At 41.3% G+C, this 17317-nt stretch overlaps 1 protein-coding gene across 1 annotated transcript in view; it reads left to right on the forward strand.

Moving 5' to 3' along the window:
* The first annotated feature begins 2997 nt into the window (after window positions 1-2997).
* The window catches only part of RHOBTB1 (Rho related BTB domain containing 1), a 46586-nt gene continuing 32266 nt past the window's right edge, over window positions 2998-17317 (forward strand). Inside the window, exon 1 of the mRNA XM_068399469.1 lies at window positions 2998-3081. The gene's annotated coding sequence lies outside the window, so the exon portion shown is untranslated. The remainder of the gene's footprint in view (window positions 3082-17317) is intronic.

A 17317-nucleotide genomic window follows, 5' to 3' on the forward strand; every position in this document is an offset into this window, starting at 1 on the left:
ATGTACACTAAGTGAAGTGTGTCATAGTAAAGATTACAGCAGTGAACTAAGGTTCTGCTCGCTCTTTTACTTGAACTTCTTCCAGTGTCTGAACTTTTAAAGTCAAAAGTTTGAAGTAAGACCATATTAAACAAAGCAGAAACATCTTGCTTATAAGCAGTTACTTTTATTCCACATAATCCCTCAAAGTTTGTTGAAGAGACCTTGGTCAGATGTACTGAAAATATGTGGTGTTACAGAAACATGAAACCACTACATAGAAATGATAGGCTAGTAAAAGGAAGCTCTTAAGTAGGTTGAAAGGATAAAATTCTGCAATATTGTTATTTAGGTAATAAACTTAAAAAAAAAAAAGTGGTGGAGAAAAAAAGACTGGATCAACTTAGGCTGCTGAACAACCCAAAGGTGAAGCTGGGGTGTATTTGAGGAGAAAATTGGACTAAGTTTTCCTTGAGTTTTCTCTAGTGTCATTGCGTTAGAGGAGTGACTTATCCACAGCAGAAGAGGCTCCTAGGCCAGATCACACACGACGGGTTAGACATTGGCCCCAGGGAGCCCAGCGTTCCACATGGTCTCATCTGCATTCCTTCCGGGCCTGGTTTGCACTGCCATTGTATCACCTGCCAGCCTGCAGCAACAGCCACCTGCTCCTCCCCTTCCCGCCTGTTTAAAGGAAGTTCCCTACCTTGGAGCATTAGAGCATATAAGTGCATCCCTCACTGAATTACTCTTTATTCCAGGTGGCTTTAGTTTCCCTCAGCTTACAGTGACATTACTGCACATTCTGCAGACAGCACCATAGTGTGCTTGCTGTTGTGGGTGAGCATTAGTTCAGGTAATGCCTACCTGGGTGAGGAGCAGATGGGAGAGAGAAGGAATTACATGGCCACAGCCGGAACTGATGCTCTCTGGTGCAGGCACACGGGGTGAGAATTGCGTAAAGCCAGCTCTCTATTCAGCTGTGAGCTCCTCGAGACTCAGATAAGGAAGTTGCATGTAAGGTTTAGCTGGTCTATTCTTCTGAATGCAAATCATCATCACAGAAATTGAAGACCTGCCTCCACTACCATGGTAGGGAAGATGTTTATAATTTGGAGTTGTAATCAGGCAGCTCAATGCTAATTAAGATTAGAACCTTTCTTTAGTGGTCTCATCTTCAAAACCACAAAGCAGAAGTAAGATTGAGGGGCAAGGGGATGGAGGCCAGAAACTTTTTTTGTGTGAAGTGGAACTTTTAGGCTTATGCTTTAGTAATGATGAAAATCAGGTTTAACTACATTTCTGTCTGTTTGCACTCTTCAAACAACTGGTCTGACTTTACAGCATAACAATTAAAAAAATCCCTTGGCAAGCAGGAGAGTCTCGATGTGGCCTTTAATAGGACAATAATGTAAATAATTAATGATTTCTGAAAAAGAATTATGAATGAGCTGGTGGAAGGGTTTTTACATGTCTGTTTTGAGAGTGACAATGATCTCGATATATCCATGGAGGCCATGTCTGTGGATTTTAATGCGGGCAAAGCAGAGAAAGGCTAGTTAAAATGTTTGAGATCTCATTGAAATAAATACACAGAAAGCTCTGAGTTTATGATCAGATAAACCAGATCCCTTTTTTTTTCGAAAAGGGATGTTCTGAAGGAAACTGCAAGTAACTTCTAAACTGCCGTCAGTACTGAGGAAACAAATGAACAGTTATGAATGGTACAGTACCACATAAATAGGTATTAAACAGTTTGAGAGCCCTGCATGTGCTAATGCCACTATTTAATTAGTTATTTGGGATTCTGTTTCATTATGGGATAAGGCTGTTATTTGTAGGGCTCACAAAGGGAGCCACATGCGGAGGCTCTAAGGGCCTGCCTTGGAGAAAGTCAGGGTGGAGACAATAGAAAAGATGGTGAGAAGATTCCGAAGTTGTAGCTGTGTGAACCATGGCAGTGAAAGAAGACGGATATGGTCTTTGCCACTAAAATGCTTATGGATAAGTAGCAAAGATGATTCTAGGGAAGAGAAGGACTTCTAGAGAGATATAAAGATCATGCCGCTAGCTCTAGTGTCAACTCCAGTGGCTTGCCTGTTCCAAAGGTGGAATGAGGTGTTCACTATGTTCGCCCTCTCTGTTGTCTTTTGCAGGGTATCTAGAGAAGGTGGGAATTTCTGTGAGAAACTAACTTCAGTCCTAAATTCAACTCTGAAATGTTGCTGATAAGGAGGGAGAAATATCTAGAAAAGCTAAGCAGGCCACTAGTCTCTTCAGCTGAAGAATCTGCATTTCACTTCTGCTTTTCAAGCTAGCGTGAAACCTCTGAAAGCTACTTGTCTCATTGAGCGTTGCTTTTAGGGCAGCATCTGAGGTGACATCAATGTTGCTCCCACCTTAGGTTCTTGGAAAACCTCAGCCTTGCCTCTGGATGGGAACCAAGCCACAATAATGCAGACATTTACCAAACCCAATGAAGCACTTCTATAATTAATTTCATTTGAGACCGAAGGTGAAAGCAACACAGAAGTCCCAGTTCATATGTCATCAGGCTGTCAGCTCGTATTTTAGAGTCTTGTGACCTTCTTGAAGGTGGGCAAAAAACGCCCCTCAGTCTGTTAGCTAACCTACGAAGAGCTGGTTAACTGTGATACAACAGTGTTTGGTTCTGACACATAAGATGATTTTTTTAATCTAAATCCAGAGGAAAATTATTCAAGAACAAGGTTTATTTGACAGAGCTGTGTCAATGTCCAGTTATACTCAAGAGCTCATCTGCCTATCCATAATTTCTTCTGTGCATTGGAGTGAATGGTTAGTATTTTAATTCAGATATTCAATTTACCGGTTTGAAACTTTGAAAGACTGTTTTGTTGACCAAGCAGGCCTGTTTTACAACATAAAATGGATCATAAGAGATGTCTTTGGTATTGCATGTGTTGTAATATTAGGTTGAAATTAGTAAGGTTTATTCTTTTATTTTTTTTTTTCCTCCTTCAGGAGAGCCACAGTAAGAGAAAGACATGAAGCATCTCTAATGGAATTCTGCTTTTGATCAAGCTGTTAAAAATGGATATGAACATTATTTTCTGCTGTGAGGTAAGTATTCTCAGGGAGAAATTAAGAAAAAATTAAAACTGACTCATTTCACAGCCTGTCACCACTGCTGTTCTGTCCAGCAGCTTTGGACAGGTATTTTAAAGTTACAGCATCTGTGACTTGGAGAACTTTGTACTGAAAGTCTTAACTGAAAAGCCCTAGAATTAATCCTTTCACTTACAGGATTAGTCAGCTTTGTTCTGATATTCCAGTAGATAAAAACAAACGTATAAAGGATCTGTATTGTTGCAGAGTTAGTGTAACAGGCAGCTTCTGCATATAGTAACTTTTGACCCAACGTCAAGCTTTTCTTCAAAGCATCAAAGAAACCGAAGCTGCTAAATCTAATTTTCAAGAATGAATACTTACACAGACTAACTGCAGAGGGAGGAAATGAGTGAGATCCTGGGATGAGGAAGGAGTTTGTGCCACAAATACGCAGGAACTCTTTTATGCAACCAGGCAGCTTTCTCTGTTCCTGCTCTGTGCAGCCTAGGGAAGAGGTGGGGCTGTTGCCAGCCTGAATTACAAGTGCATATTAATAATGCTTTTGCCAAGTCCCATACCCAGATCTTCACTGGTTCATACTGTAAGCGTGTAAGTTAGTAAAACCAAATATACCTCCTTAATTTAGGATCACAGGAAAATTCAGGTTGTAAGGAACCTCGAGTCATATAGTCCAGCTTCCTGCTAAAGTTTTCAAGTAGTCAATGAAATTAGGTCGTTTTCACCCCTTGCCCTTCCCAGTCTGTTATATGTTCAGAAGCATTAACAAAAGGTGGATTTATATCTTGCCATATGTATTAAATGTACATTATAATAATGCAGATAGGAACATAACATGCTACTAAAATTTGTCAGAAGGGATAATATTTTAATTAAGACAGGATTGTACAAGAATGATCTGTTTCTCTGAACAAAGGAAACAATAAATCTCTGATGTATTCATTTCTTGCAATTACAAATGGAACTGCTGCGGGTCATCTAACACAGTGACATGCTGCCAATATTTTCAAGATGCATTCCCTAGGAGGACGACCCCCTTCCCAGGCATCTCTAGGGAATCTATTTACTTTCTCATGTAAGCAAAATTGCTTTCTCATAATAAAGGGAAGTGAACACGTTGCTTATCCTGCCTGATACATGTTACTGAAACATTTCCTCTGAAGTATAAATATTTGTTCATGGGAAAACGTAGTGACAGTGTGAATAAAAACAAGCATCTTGTCAGGAAGCTTAGGGAGCAGTCTCTCCCCTGGGCTCTCAAAGTAAACACAAACCAAGCACTCCCCCTCATCATTATGTACTACCAAACAGAATGTTTCGTGAGCCCTAGGAATAATTACTTCAGTGTTTTGGCCAGGGAGAGTCATACAAAGAAGGGGTTAATGCTGTCAGGAGAAAGAGATTCAGCATTCAGAGCCTCATAGGAGGGTCATTGAAGTGAAGAGACACTTGGTTTACTTTGGATTTATGCTTATCTTAATGTGCTTTGAATTGATCCCTCAAAATTGGTAATTTAATAGCTTTAATAGTTACATTAGTAATTTAATGAGCCCACTCTAGCACATCATCAAAGACAAACATATACTTTGTGAACAAAAATAGAAGTCATTTTATAGGTAATGCAGTTCCTGAAAGCCGGTATATAACATTACATACACGCAAGATGTGATGCCATGAATTATTTAATACACACTGAGAGCGATCTCAGCATCACGAAGTACTTATGAAGGCAAATGGCACACCCAAGAACCCCAATATCTCTCTTCACCTCTGCTCCCAGTGTGAAGTCTCACTTCCCAGCTTGATTTTCTGTCTCTGAATGAATTTCTGGGTAACATGCATAGCTTATGTAATTAAGTTACAGAATAATGTTCTCAGAAAATACATTCTGTGAACTCACTGTTTCCACACCAGTTTCCGTTACTTCTGTGATTGGGTCTCACTTCTTGAAAACACCATATCTGTGGGTCTGAACAAAAGTTAACTTACATATTGTCATGTGCTTGAGTCAGAAAAGGCTGCATCTGTGAAAGGCGTATCTTTGTAGAGGTGTTACTTGCTCCTTAATAGCCTGGTCACAGCTAATTTGCTTATGGGCTTCTGTGTAACTTGAGGCATTATGAGACAAGTAGTAGTAAATTTAGCTCTCTGGTTAAAGAAGCTAGTGCTCTCAGAGATTACTTTGTCTACAGTCAGTGGAATAAAATGTGTATGTATGTGTTAGCCACTACAGCACAGAGTCTGGCAATACAATTTAGCTGACAATTCAGATAGGTAAAACCAAAGAGAGGGGGGTGTGTGTGTGAAACAGTAACCTTCGGTAGAATTAAATATAGCAGAGCACATTTTAAAGCAGCTTGAGCTAGTTCTTCACAAGCTTATGATTTCTTGTGACTAGAGATAGGAAAATTGGGGGACTGCTGTGTGTCTGTGGTTAGGGTGTGGGGGGAAAGGGCAATGTTGCTGTTTGTTGCTTTTAATCCTTGCAATTAATTTTATGTTCACTAGTACTGTCTACCACAGACTGTTGAAATCCTGTACTAAGCATGTTTCTAACTTCATCATGTGATTTCCTGTGCTTTTGGTAAAGGAGAATGATTCGCACAACATCTACGCAGAATCAGGAAACAATTCTTTGTTATTGTTGGGTGGGAAATAAAGAAAGAAATTATGCAGTTCTGGAATGTTCATTAATTCAGGGAGTTTAAGCAACAAGATACCCAACACAAGAAATCCATGTTGTGATATAAATGCAGTGCTGTCACTCCAGAGCGTCCTCTTGCCAACTGGAATTACCTGTGTCTCACACTTTGGAAGCAAGGGCCTAGCACTCTCAAGATGAGGATTTACAGCAACAAAAACGTACTTAGTATGGTAACAGTACCTGAGCATTAGATGCTTGTTCTCACCACTTTGTCAGTGGTGAAATGTGCTTCTACCTGGGCTATTAAATGGGCAGGTGTTCCAGTAATTGTCCTGAGCAATAGGTACCACTTACACCTGAGACAGATATATATGTTGCAGCCCTTGTGACTATGACGTTTCAGTTCTTGATTTATGGCTATTGCTTAACACTTGAACTCCTTAAATTTGACTCTTCTATTTCAGATACATGTTTTCGACTGTCATATGTGCTTAGGCATATATGTAGATTATTGGTCACTAAATAAAGAGGAACGTTTCAAAAAAGACTTCCCAGTCTTCTAAGGAAAATATATGTGGGTCAGGCTTTTCTTGAGGCAATGCAACTGTCTCCATTGGAATTTCTCCAGAGGTGAATTTGGTTCTTTTAATCCTCCTTTCTTTGTGTGTTTGCAACAGTGGTTCCCACTGGCAACACTGTAATTAAGGAACTCTCAACATTTCTCTTACAATAATAGTACAATAGTATTTTAGCTGTAGTTCTGAATTTCAGCTAGAAGTCTAATGTAAAAAATAAGTGCTGTTCACCTATTTTAAATTGAAATGGTGGAGAAATGTTTCTCCTCTGTAACAGATACAGTTGACAAAATTTTATAGGCAGTTGCTTCTGTAAATAATTCCTACTTTTTCCTGCAAAAATATTTTGGAGATGAGTTGGAGCAGGCATTCAGTTCACTTGAGGCTTCTATAATGCTACAAAATGCACCCTGCTCTAGTGCTCTTGTCAGTATGTATGGGAGTAAATAAGATTAATACCTATGTAGTTCTTCTCTTCTACCCTTACCCAGGAAAAGAACTCCTGCCTGACTAAGAAAAGACTGTAAAGTGTTCTTTAAAAATAAAAAGCTACATGCCTTGCTACTTTATGGAAAAAGAAAAAAAAAGTGTTCATAGAATTGATGCTTTGACAATATGACTTCCAAACAATGAGTGCATGAGAAATTTCAAGGCACTGGAATACTTTTGATTTTGTTAAAGCTCCCTGAATGCCTGATTAAATTCAAAACCACTGCTGGTGGTTCTAGTTTGTTTTTAATTTTACAAATTCTGCTCCTGACATATTTAAATGCTGCAGTTATGTTTGTGTATGTGTAATTGGAAAGTGATGTCTTTTTCTCCATACTTCGCAAATCACACAGTGTACATAGTAGGTTGAATCCTTTAAGCTGTCTGTCTTTTGCCTAATCTGTGTTTCAGGCCTGTAACAATGATACTTTCACAGTTCCTGGAGGTAGTAGGTATGTTCCACACCCTCTAAAAACTGCAAATACATGCAAGAAAGATGTGCTTTCATGATTGATGGCTTTCGAATGGTAGCATTAAAAAAGAACATAATCCTTTTTGGTAACTATTCCTAATAAATATCATTTGGGAAAGGCTCATCAAACAGCCTGCAGTGAAACGTGCAAACTGTCTTTGTTTCCTGCTTCTTAGACTTGGAATCACTTGTGTGCCTTCACTTGTATGGATCACTTGTGTGCATTCCTCTGCAATTTTCACAATTACCGTTATCCTTCAGCTACACAGTTTTGCTAGAGTTTATAGAAAGTGTTTCAGGGGAGAGAGATGTCCATCAGAACAAATGCTGGTAATATTCTTTCTGCATATGATCTGAGGCCTTGACTCAATGGGGAAACAAAAAAGTAAAGTAAAATATTTAAGTAAACTGCTAAAATGGATGAGCAGTGTTTGGACAGTAGAAACCTTGTGTTGATATAATCCAGCCTAACCCATGGAATTTATGTTTGTGTTGCAAAAGTGCAGTCTTTGCAAGGCAATCTGTGCTAGTTAAGTAAATCATGTCATTAAACTGGTACATGGTTGTACGAGGCACAAGGTTTTACCTTCCTGGAAGAGCTTTCTCTTTCAAAAAATGTATGGTTCGAAAGCAGAGAATGTGCAGAATGTAACAGGCGTTTCAGACTTTAAATTTGGATCTTGAATGATTAAAACCACAGTGTTGCTACTGTGCAGAAACACACTATTCAAATTAAATGAAGAATTGTACTATAATCTTAGAGGGAGGGAGGGAATTGTAATCCCGACCAGTACATTCTTTGAACAACCTGGTGGACAAAATATTAAACTGATAGGTGTTTCATTCAGTGCTGTTTTATTTCAGCTACTTTAAGTTATATATCTTCATCTTTCTAAGACAGGCATGTTGCAACTAATTCTATGGACTTTTTATTCTTGAATTATCGCCTGAACGGAAGCCCAGAGGAGTCAATGGAAGCTTTTCCCTGTTGGTTTCAGTAGGATTTATATCAGGCTCTTAAACCACGTTTGCGGTTTTCTACTTCTTTCACGTCTAGCTAACTGTGGGACAGAGGTGCAGAAGAGTAAGCTGTAGTTAATAAGGCTGTTTCTCAAAGATTAATGATGGTGAGATTAAGCTGCCTTTGATTCTGCTATTTAATCCTGCTCTGTTGGTTTGACACCCTGTAAAGATCAGAATATGACTGTTGGCTGCTGTTCTTGTATATAAGCAGTGATTCAGAGACCAACAATACTAGTCTTTGGCAATTGTGAAAAAGGAGCGAAAATCTACTTTGCTTCTCTTCCCCTGCCCACCCCTACCCTACACCTTCCAGTTCCTGTAATTAGAGATCTGTGTTCAAGACTTGTCCTTGTGATCTCTTTATAGCACCAGTATAAGTAACTCGGAGCAGTAATGGCATGTCGTTGCAGAGGTGTCTATTTATGTTTTGTTTCTGTAGAATTTATGCAATCTTTGACCAATATTTCAGCTTCTAATATTTGGTCTACGTTTTGTATCCTTCTGCGTACAAAGCCACTAGGCTTTTAATACATCAGGTGATTTTTACAAGCCTCAAAAGGCAGGGAGAGCATGTAATGCTTTAAAGAATGAGAGCTGATTGATTTGTGTATGGCTTTTAAAGCTCAATAGCTTGGATCAAGAGTGAGAAGCAAAGACTGTATTTGCCATTGAAAACCTCCTCTTGTAGTATAAAGGGGTTCCAAGATATCACTGTCTCTTTGAAACTCAGTACTCAGACAGAAGTGCATTTTGACTGATCTACATAGAGGAGGGATGGAGACCAACTGCTAGCCAGAAGGTTAAACAGACAGAAAATCCTACCCAGCTGACTGTTTGCTATGACTCTCATTTCATTCCACAAATAAGTTCTTTCCATTCCATTAACATCTGATTAGATGGCAGAAACTTTTTGAGAAACTCTGAACAGTTACGCAGATGCCAGCACTATAAGTGAGATAAATGGATAACATAGTACAGACATAAAATCAGTTCTTCAAGGTGAGAATTTGCTCCTGGGATTAGCATTTCATATATGTGTGAATGTTGTCCTGTGAAGTGGCAATAAAGAGTTATTCTGAGCTGAAAACGTATTTCTGGTATGTCCCAGTCTGCGAACAGAGGCAGTAGCTAGGGACAGAATTATCAAGAAATTACAATAATTCTTCTCATATTAGTCAAACTTTCACTGCTGCATTAAGCGTAGTATTACCCTTAATTTTGGTTAGTGAGCTTTATAAAATGTAGCACTTCAATAGATTGCCATAGAGGGGAAACCATTGATTTTGAAGATTATTTTCCTGTACCTTGGGAAAACCCCTTAAATACAGGAAATAGCTGATAAAGCTGGCATGCTTTGGATAGTTGGGAAAAAGTCTTACGACACTTTGGTGCGATCACTTCCAGTTCCATTCCCTTGCCAAACAGCAAAATGACTCATATTCAAGAAGAAATCCTTCTTCCCATTTAGCTTCTGTTTGGAACTGTTTTTTTAAGCTGATTAAATCTTTCTTACCCATGTTGTAGTTCTGAGGATCTAGCAGCAGGGAATATAGCAAATACAAGCTGTTGCAAACTTGTTACCATTAAAAAAAATTACACATCTAATACAAAACTGTGCTTTACAACAAATTCTCTTGTCCTCTCTGGGTTGTGAATGCAACGAGCAATAATTCTGCCACTTCTTCCCGTGGGAGACTTATATAACCGCTCAGCTGTTTCTCTTGCTGTTCTTCATATTAGGCCAAAATTTTATTTTGCTTAATTGTATCCTGGTACGCCTAGCTTTGCAAACTGGGACTATTAAATGAATCCACTCCCTTTTAAGACCAGACTGTGCAGCCTGTAGAAAGAGAAGTACAGTAGCAAAGGCAGTATTAGAGTTTTGTAAGGTTTCGTGAGAGAGACTCTGACAGCGCAAGCAAACGGACTGAGACGTACCTGAGTCAGCAGAGCACCCTTCCAGCAACGAGGGCTAACCGCATACAGGGCTGTGTTAGGACGAGCGTAGCAAGGAGGTCGATGGCAGTGATTATTCCCCTCTACTCAGCACTTCTGAGGCTGCATCTGAAGTACTGTGTCCAGTTTCAGGCTTTGCAGTACTGACGAGAGATTGACAACCTGAAGAGAGTGCAATGAAGGGCCACTAATATGGTAGGGGACTGAAATGCGAGATGTACACAGAGAGACTGAGGAAGCTGTTTACCTGGCCTGGAAAAGAGAAGGCTAAGAGGGCATCTAATTACTATCTCAGGTACCTAACAAGGGGTTATAGGAGAAACTAGACTCTTCTCACAGCTGCACAACAAAAGGACAAGAGGCAGCAGTCACAAGTAGCAGCAAGATAAATTCTCACTGGGTGTAAAGAAAAGCATTTTCATAGTGAATGGCTATGCAATGGAACAGGCAGGTTGGAGACGGTGGGCTTGCCATCCTTGCTGGTATTCAAACTCAGATCAATAAAGCCCCAAGTGACCTGATGAAGCTTTGCAGTTAGCTGTGCGTTGAGGAGGAGCTTGAACTAGATGACCTCCAGAGGCCCTTCCCATCTAAATGGTGATTCTGTCATGGGGTGAGGTGGGGAGAGCAGGGTCTTATAATTAACAGGTTGAATATGGAAGTGTTGGTAGGCAAAAGCCAACATGCTACACGTGATTAGACTAAAAACTAAAGCATTGTTGAAATATAACCCTCTGAAAAAGTGGTAGGTATCTAATTTTTATTCCAAATTATAAGTATTGACATTTTCCTTCTCTAGATAATCCCTTTCTTGTTTACTCAGCTGTTTAAAACATGTGCATATATTAAGCATTTTATATCCCTCTGCTAGTGAAAAAGAATGTGGAAATACAATTTATCAGGCAAACAACTGGTGCTATGTATCATTCACAGAATGCACTAATAATACCTGGTGCATTGCAGGCTTCTTCAGTGATGACGGGCATGCACTACATTTAGCATTCAGCGAATAACTGAAAAGAACCTAACACATAAATGGACAGTGGTCTATGTTAGAGTGTCTAATGCACACAGTGAAGATATCATATGCATTACATGTCTCCATCTCTGAGAAATGAGACAATTGGGTGGGACTATGAAAAGAGATGCAACTGGCCTAATCAATTTGCACAGTTGGTTGAGAATAGATATTGATATCACTAAATAGAAGCACCTTAGTCAAACGCTAAACTCTGTCCTTACGACACCAAAGAGAAAAAAAGATTGCATACAATATATAATAGTTTTGAAAAGAAAGCTAATTGTGAATGCATAAGCGTTTGGCATGGGTACATTACAGTTCCAAATGCAAACCCATTAATACAAAAATTGTATTGACAGGAAATGACTTGAATTATATTTCAATGTGTATAGAATATGCATTTATGTAGTTTTTTCAAGGCATTTATTCTCTTTATGAATTTTTTATGGATAAAATATAATCGAATATATACTAATCCATTACAGAAGTAGTTAGAAATGATTATGATCTACCCACGTAATTAAAGCTTCTAAGCCTAATTGTAGGGAAAAAGTAGACTTCAATGATAGGAGCTGGGTAATTCTGATATTTTAATTCACATGCTTCCAGTTGGCTGAGACTGCAATACAGTCTTCACCATCACATACCATCGGTGGATGGTGAAGTCCATAACTGAAGGACCACATGTCTCCTGGTTTTGGTTGTACATCATTCAGTCATGTTCTTTTGTATTATTTGAAAGCAGGTTTCCTGAACCGTAGAGAGCACCTTCTGTCCCTGTGAGATTGCCATACGGAACATGGAGCCCATACAGGATAATTTAACTTACTTTGGTTTGCTTAATTTCTTGTGCATTTAAACTTATTTCCACTAACAATCTTTTAATCTCAACGTGCTCTTAAACTCTTTTAATATGAAGGGCCCCTGTATTCGGGGATAAGAGAGAGAGAGAGGAACTCTCGTTTGTCCTGTACTATTGAGTTTCGGTTTCAGACTGTCCCAGACTGCCTTTGCACCATCAGAGCCATCCTCTCTCAGTGCACACTCAAGTCCAGTCCTGTAACTGTCCATGCTGACTGTTGTCAGTGTGTGTAACTTGTCTTAGTAAACTGTATTCGTGCTTGGGTGTTACTACCTAAAAGAGAGGGGAAATAATCTCAGTTGTCCTGAACTAGAAGCTTGAGTGTGTCCTCAGAGGGAGCAAGGGGTCACATCACTAGATATATATTTTTTTTAAGCAGGCATCTGTGATAGACCCTACCTAGACCTCTAACACAGGGAAGAACCCCTTGCTTCCACATGGCCTTGAGTCTGAATGGGTCTGAGATGTAGACTTTCTCAGAAGGCTGGGAAACAGTAATGTAAAAACTAAACCCCAGACTTAACCATGCTTAGACTACCGTTCTTCTCAGGTACAGCACTTAGATTATGATGGGGTGGTAAGAAGCACAGGCTAGTCCATTTCCTCCTCTTCCAGAAGAGTTTTGACAAAGAAGCTAAGTAACTGCTTGTAGTCCCCTCTTCCTGCACCTCCTGTTATCCTTGACTGGTATTTTTTCAACCTGTCTACTCCTGAGCCTTTCTGTGGTATCTCTCAGGAGTAGAGAGGATGGAAGGGCCTGAGGGCACTGAGCTTCAGCATTTCTGAGCTGCTAGAAAGCTCCCTAAGGAGGTCTGCTAACACTGCATGTTGGAGCAGCCTCTGAAGTTAAACTAACTCTCCAGATCCGTGAGTAGAAAGGTTATTTGTAAATTCAGTTACGGTTTATTCACAGCTGATGTTCTTTCGTGATGTTTTTTAATCGTCTGAGAAATATATTCTCAAAAACAAAAGGTTAATTTAGCCCCAGAGTAACAAATAAGGTGTTGAAGCATATGGGAATATACCTTTACATTTGCATTTCCAAATGCGTTTTGTGATTTAGCAAGACTAAAATAATTCTAAGTAAGTAGAATTCTCCATGGGTGTGAATGCATTTTTTAATTATTATTTTATTATTTTTTATCCAGTTATTCTCTTAAGTTGTGTGATAGTGTTAAAAGCCCATAATGGAGATGCAATGATGGAGCACACTTGGCATCCCATAATCATGTTTTAGAAAGCTGCACGGACTTGGCAAAAGCAGACTCTGTAGTTAAATGCTACCCATGGTCCAATGCCACGTCCTTTAGAATTGCTTGCAAAGATGGAACTTACTTCCTTCTGCTGTTCTCTCTAGCTGTTATTGTCCCCTGAAACCAAACAAATGAAAAAGAAAAATCCAAGCTGACTACCTGGAATACTTAAGCATCTAATTGAGTAAGGCTTCACCACTCATATAATTTTAATGCTTATGCAAAGTCAGTGGGAATACTTGTGGTTTATTACTGTGCTTTCTTGTACCAAAGCCTAGAAACTGTCGTTTGCTCTACACGCTATTAGAGATGCATCCCAGCCACTTCTCAGGGTGTGTCGCTCAAGTTTATGGTCAAAACTCTACTGTTTGTTTAAAAGTTTGGAAAAATGTAACTACAGTTCAATAGGGTTATGTGTCAGAGAACAGAGATTGTCTAGCTGTCCTGGGTTTTTATTTTATACTGCACTGGAAAAGCTGCAATCAGAATTATGTAAGAAGTTACACATTTGTGGCGGGAAAGCACTAAATGGTAAAAGTTGCTGTAGATGGTCATTAAAATGGAAACTACATAGTAGCATGTAGCTGTTCCCACAGCTCTAAAAGCCTTCAGGCTCTGGGTACCCTTTGATGAAACAGAAAAAAAAAGGAGAAACTTGAGACCTTTTCTTTATCCCCATCAAAAGCAAAGCCCTGTTTCTCTTTTCCCATTTTAACCACCTGACTAATCTTTGTCATTGCTGTATTCTGCTAAATTTACTATTGTGCACTAAAAATAACACTTTTGCCCTTCTTCTTGCCCTCTTCCTTTATTCCAGTAGAAAAGCTCTGTAACAAGCTTGCAAGAAGATCTAAAGGGTTTTTTTTTAATTGCAGTACAATACTTCTTGATTAAGTATGAGAGCAAGTCTGGTTGCTTTGTGTCAGTTTTCTCCCACATGATGGGAACTTACCTGTTACGACTAACATCTGCTCTGTTTGCAGCAGTGATAGTCTAGGTGTGTTTAATAGAGACATGGGGTTCTAGCTCTGTGCTTTGTCTTCAGAAAATGATCGTTTAGACTGTAAAATAAAGGTACCAATAAGGAATTAAGATTTGCCATACTGAAACAGTCCAGTAAAATGAATACCCTTTTCATCACCCCGCCATTTTTTATCATCCTGCTTTGCTCATCCCTCAATGAATTAAGTGGGATGAACCTGGGCCTTATTGTTTTCCTAAAAGTTGCATGTCCTAGAAACAAGTGAACACACAGGGATTGTTCTTGCATAGAATTAACGTTTTTAGCCTCATTTGTGGAGAAAAAATAGTTCATGTAGAGCTTATAACTTAAGAAATGGAAGGTAATTATGCTATTAATTTTAAAACTGTAGATTATAGGATTTGATATTTATTTACTTTTTTTTTTTGCCTGCATTATCAGTTTGATATTTCTTTGATTGCAAGCAGATGTCTGAGTGAGAGTTGTTTTAGCATCCGTTGCGTTTGTCTTGTCCATCCGAGCTCTGTGCAAAGCCAGGAAAGTAACACAATATTTGCAATAATGCATGTTGTTCTTCTGTGCCTAATAGCCTCCTGTGATACGAAGTTGCAAACTGTCATTTTTCCTGACATAGATGTCCTCAACTGAAAATTGTTGCAGTCTGACCTGTTTAATGTAAGTTTGGCTTCTGGGTATTTGAAAAATGTAAGTCATTGACTGTAACCAAATGCAGTTGGATGCTGCTAACCTGTTCTTGGTACTGTTAACTGTTATTGGAAGTAGTGTTTTTAAAACAACACTATAACATATTTTCCAAAAGATGACTTTATTATTGCTACAAGGCTCTGCAATGTGTGAGTCCAGGTTGCTCTAAGATTTTCTTTCCAACAGTCACAACTACAACTATGTCAAAAAAGTTCCCTTAGCCGAAGCGGTTGTGCCCATGCCCGGGTTAGTTGCATTTTTTGTTGATGTCGAGTGGTAAATAGACGAGGGGGAGAGCAGTGTTTTAGCAGGCAGCCTGGGCTGAATGGTGAGTGCTGTTCCCAGTTACAGGCGGGGCCTTGAGCCGTTTTCACTGCTTAGAAAACTCCAAGTTTAGATGGTCAGCTTAAGAGAAGGGGGGGTTGTGGTTTAATTGTGTATTTTTGTTTTACATGAAGGGTTCAAATATTAGTGAAAATGGAAAGAAGTAATTTCAAATCATAACAGCAGTGCCTAAGAAATTGCGCACCCGATGTAGGGGATTATCCAGAGAGGCCTTCAGGATTTGCGCGTTGTTTGTGCACACGCGGTATTCATAGAGTGTGTGTAGGTACGTGTGTGTGTTCGTTTGGTTTTGACTGGTTCCGTGCCCGACCTTCTCCCGGGCGAGGCCGGGGCAGGGAGCCCCCGCAGCGCGCTGGCACAGGGGCAGGCGGTGCGGGGCGGTGCGGTGCGCCGCGCCGCGGGCTGCCCCCGCTGGCGGAGGCGGCGGGCGCGGCTCCAGCCACCGCCCCTTTACGCGCGGCCCCGGTTTCATGAATGAAATCCAGTCGCCGCGCTATAAACAGACCGCGGGGCTGCAGACGTCACAGTGCGCGCGGTCCCGCCCGCCCTGCCGCCGCCCCACTCAGCGGAGCGGGCCGGGCCGGGCCGGGCCGGGCGGGGAGCGGAGCCCGCCGCGGGGCCGGGCGGGCGGAGCGGCGCCGGCGGCATGCCGCCTCCCCGCCGAGTCGGGCTGGCTCCTGGCGCTGCCCCGCCGCTGTGAGGAGCAGCGGGAAGGGGGCGCGGCGGCGGCGGCCACCCCGCTCCCCTCCCGCCGGGGCCGGGGGGGCCAGCCCCGCTGCGTGCATCCCGGCTGCCGGGCATCCCGCTCTCCCGGGTAGGTCCCGCGTCGCCTGGGCGCGATCGTGCTCCGACCTGCCGGCGCAGCCTCCGCGGCTGCGTGTGCGGCACGGGTCGGGCGGGCAGCCGGCGGCTCCGCAAGGCGCGGGGTGGTGGCGCCCTGCGCGTCCGCTCGCCCCGCAGGTGCGCCGCTCCCGCCTCGTCGGGAGAGAGAGGAGGAGGCATCCTCCGCTTCCCCGAGGACGGAGAGGGCTGAGTCCTTGGTGAAGCAGATCTGTCTGGCGTCTTCCAGCGAGGCCACAAGGTGCAAGGCAAAAACAGAGGGGTACGATGTGTATGGGAAGCAGAAACCTCCTGGTGCTTGGTACTTCTGCATGTCATTTACCAAAAACCTGAAGGATTTCTCTTTCTCCCCCTTTTTTTCACCCCTTCTTTCCCCCTGCTGTGTCTGTGGAGTCTGTTGTGGGTTGCTGTGACAACAGCAGGAGGCTGCTGTGGGGTCTTGCAGCACACAGATTATCAGGTGTCTGTGTCAAGACCTGTTTGGGGGCCATAGAAAGGGGCTGCAGAGAACAGTAGTGGACTTTAATTTGTTGAATCCAACCTTTAGTGGGTATTGTGGCATTCAACATCTAGACCAAAGAGAAATCAGTCACTGGACAGACTGAGGTGGACTAGTCGGAGAGCTCCGAGTTGCCTTCTGTTGGTCAAGGCACTACTCAGGCTTCTGAAGGCAGCAATATACTTGTTTAAAAATGATAATAATGAAAGAAAGCCCTTGAAGCTCTGCATATGGTCACAGCAGCAAGTGCAAGGAAGTGATGCCAGAATATTCTCAATGACTTTGTTCATCCTCAGTTTGTGTACTATTTCAGACACACAGCTGACTCAAAGCCAAATGTTCAGCTTGATCTGTAATAGAAGCTGAGGTGGAAATTAGTTTGTTCAGTGTGCTCAAGGGGAGTTCTTAAGCTACTGGTCTTTCTAGGCAAAAATAAAGCATGTAGGGAGAAAAACACCATTGTTAGGACTGCATTAAAGAGTTGCCGTGTGAGTGCTCAGTCTAAGTAGCGACTGAATGGCACATGACTATGTACAGGCTGTATTTCAGGACTGGGAGTCACAG

Source organism: Nyctibius grandis, chromosome 4, assembly GCF_013368605.1.
Source record: "Nyctibius grandis isolate bNycGra1 chromosome 4, bNycGra1.pri, whole genome shotgun sequence".
In the NCBI taxonomy this organism is placed as follows: Eukaryota; Metazoa; Chordata; class Aves; order Nyctibiiformes; family Nyctibiidae; genus Nyctibius; species Nyctibius grandis.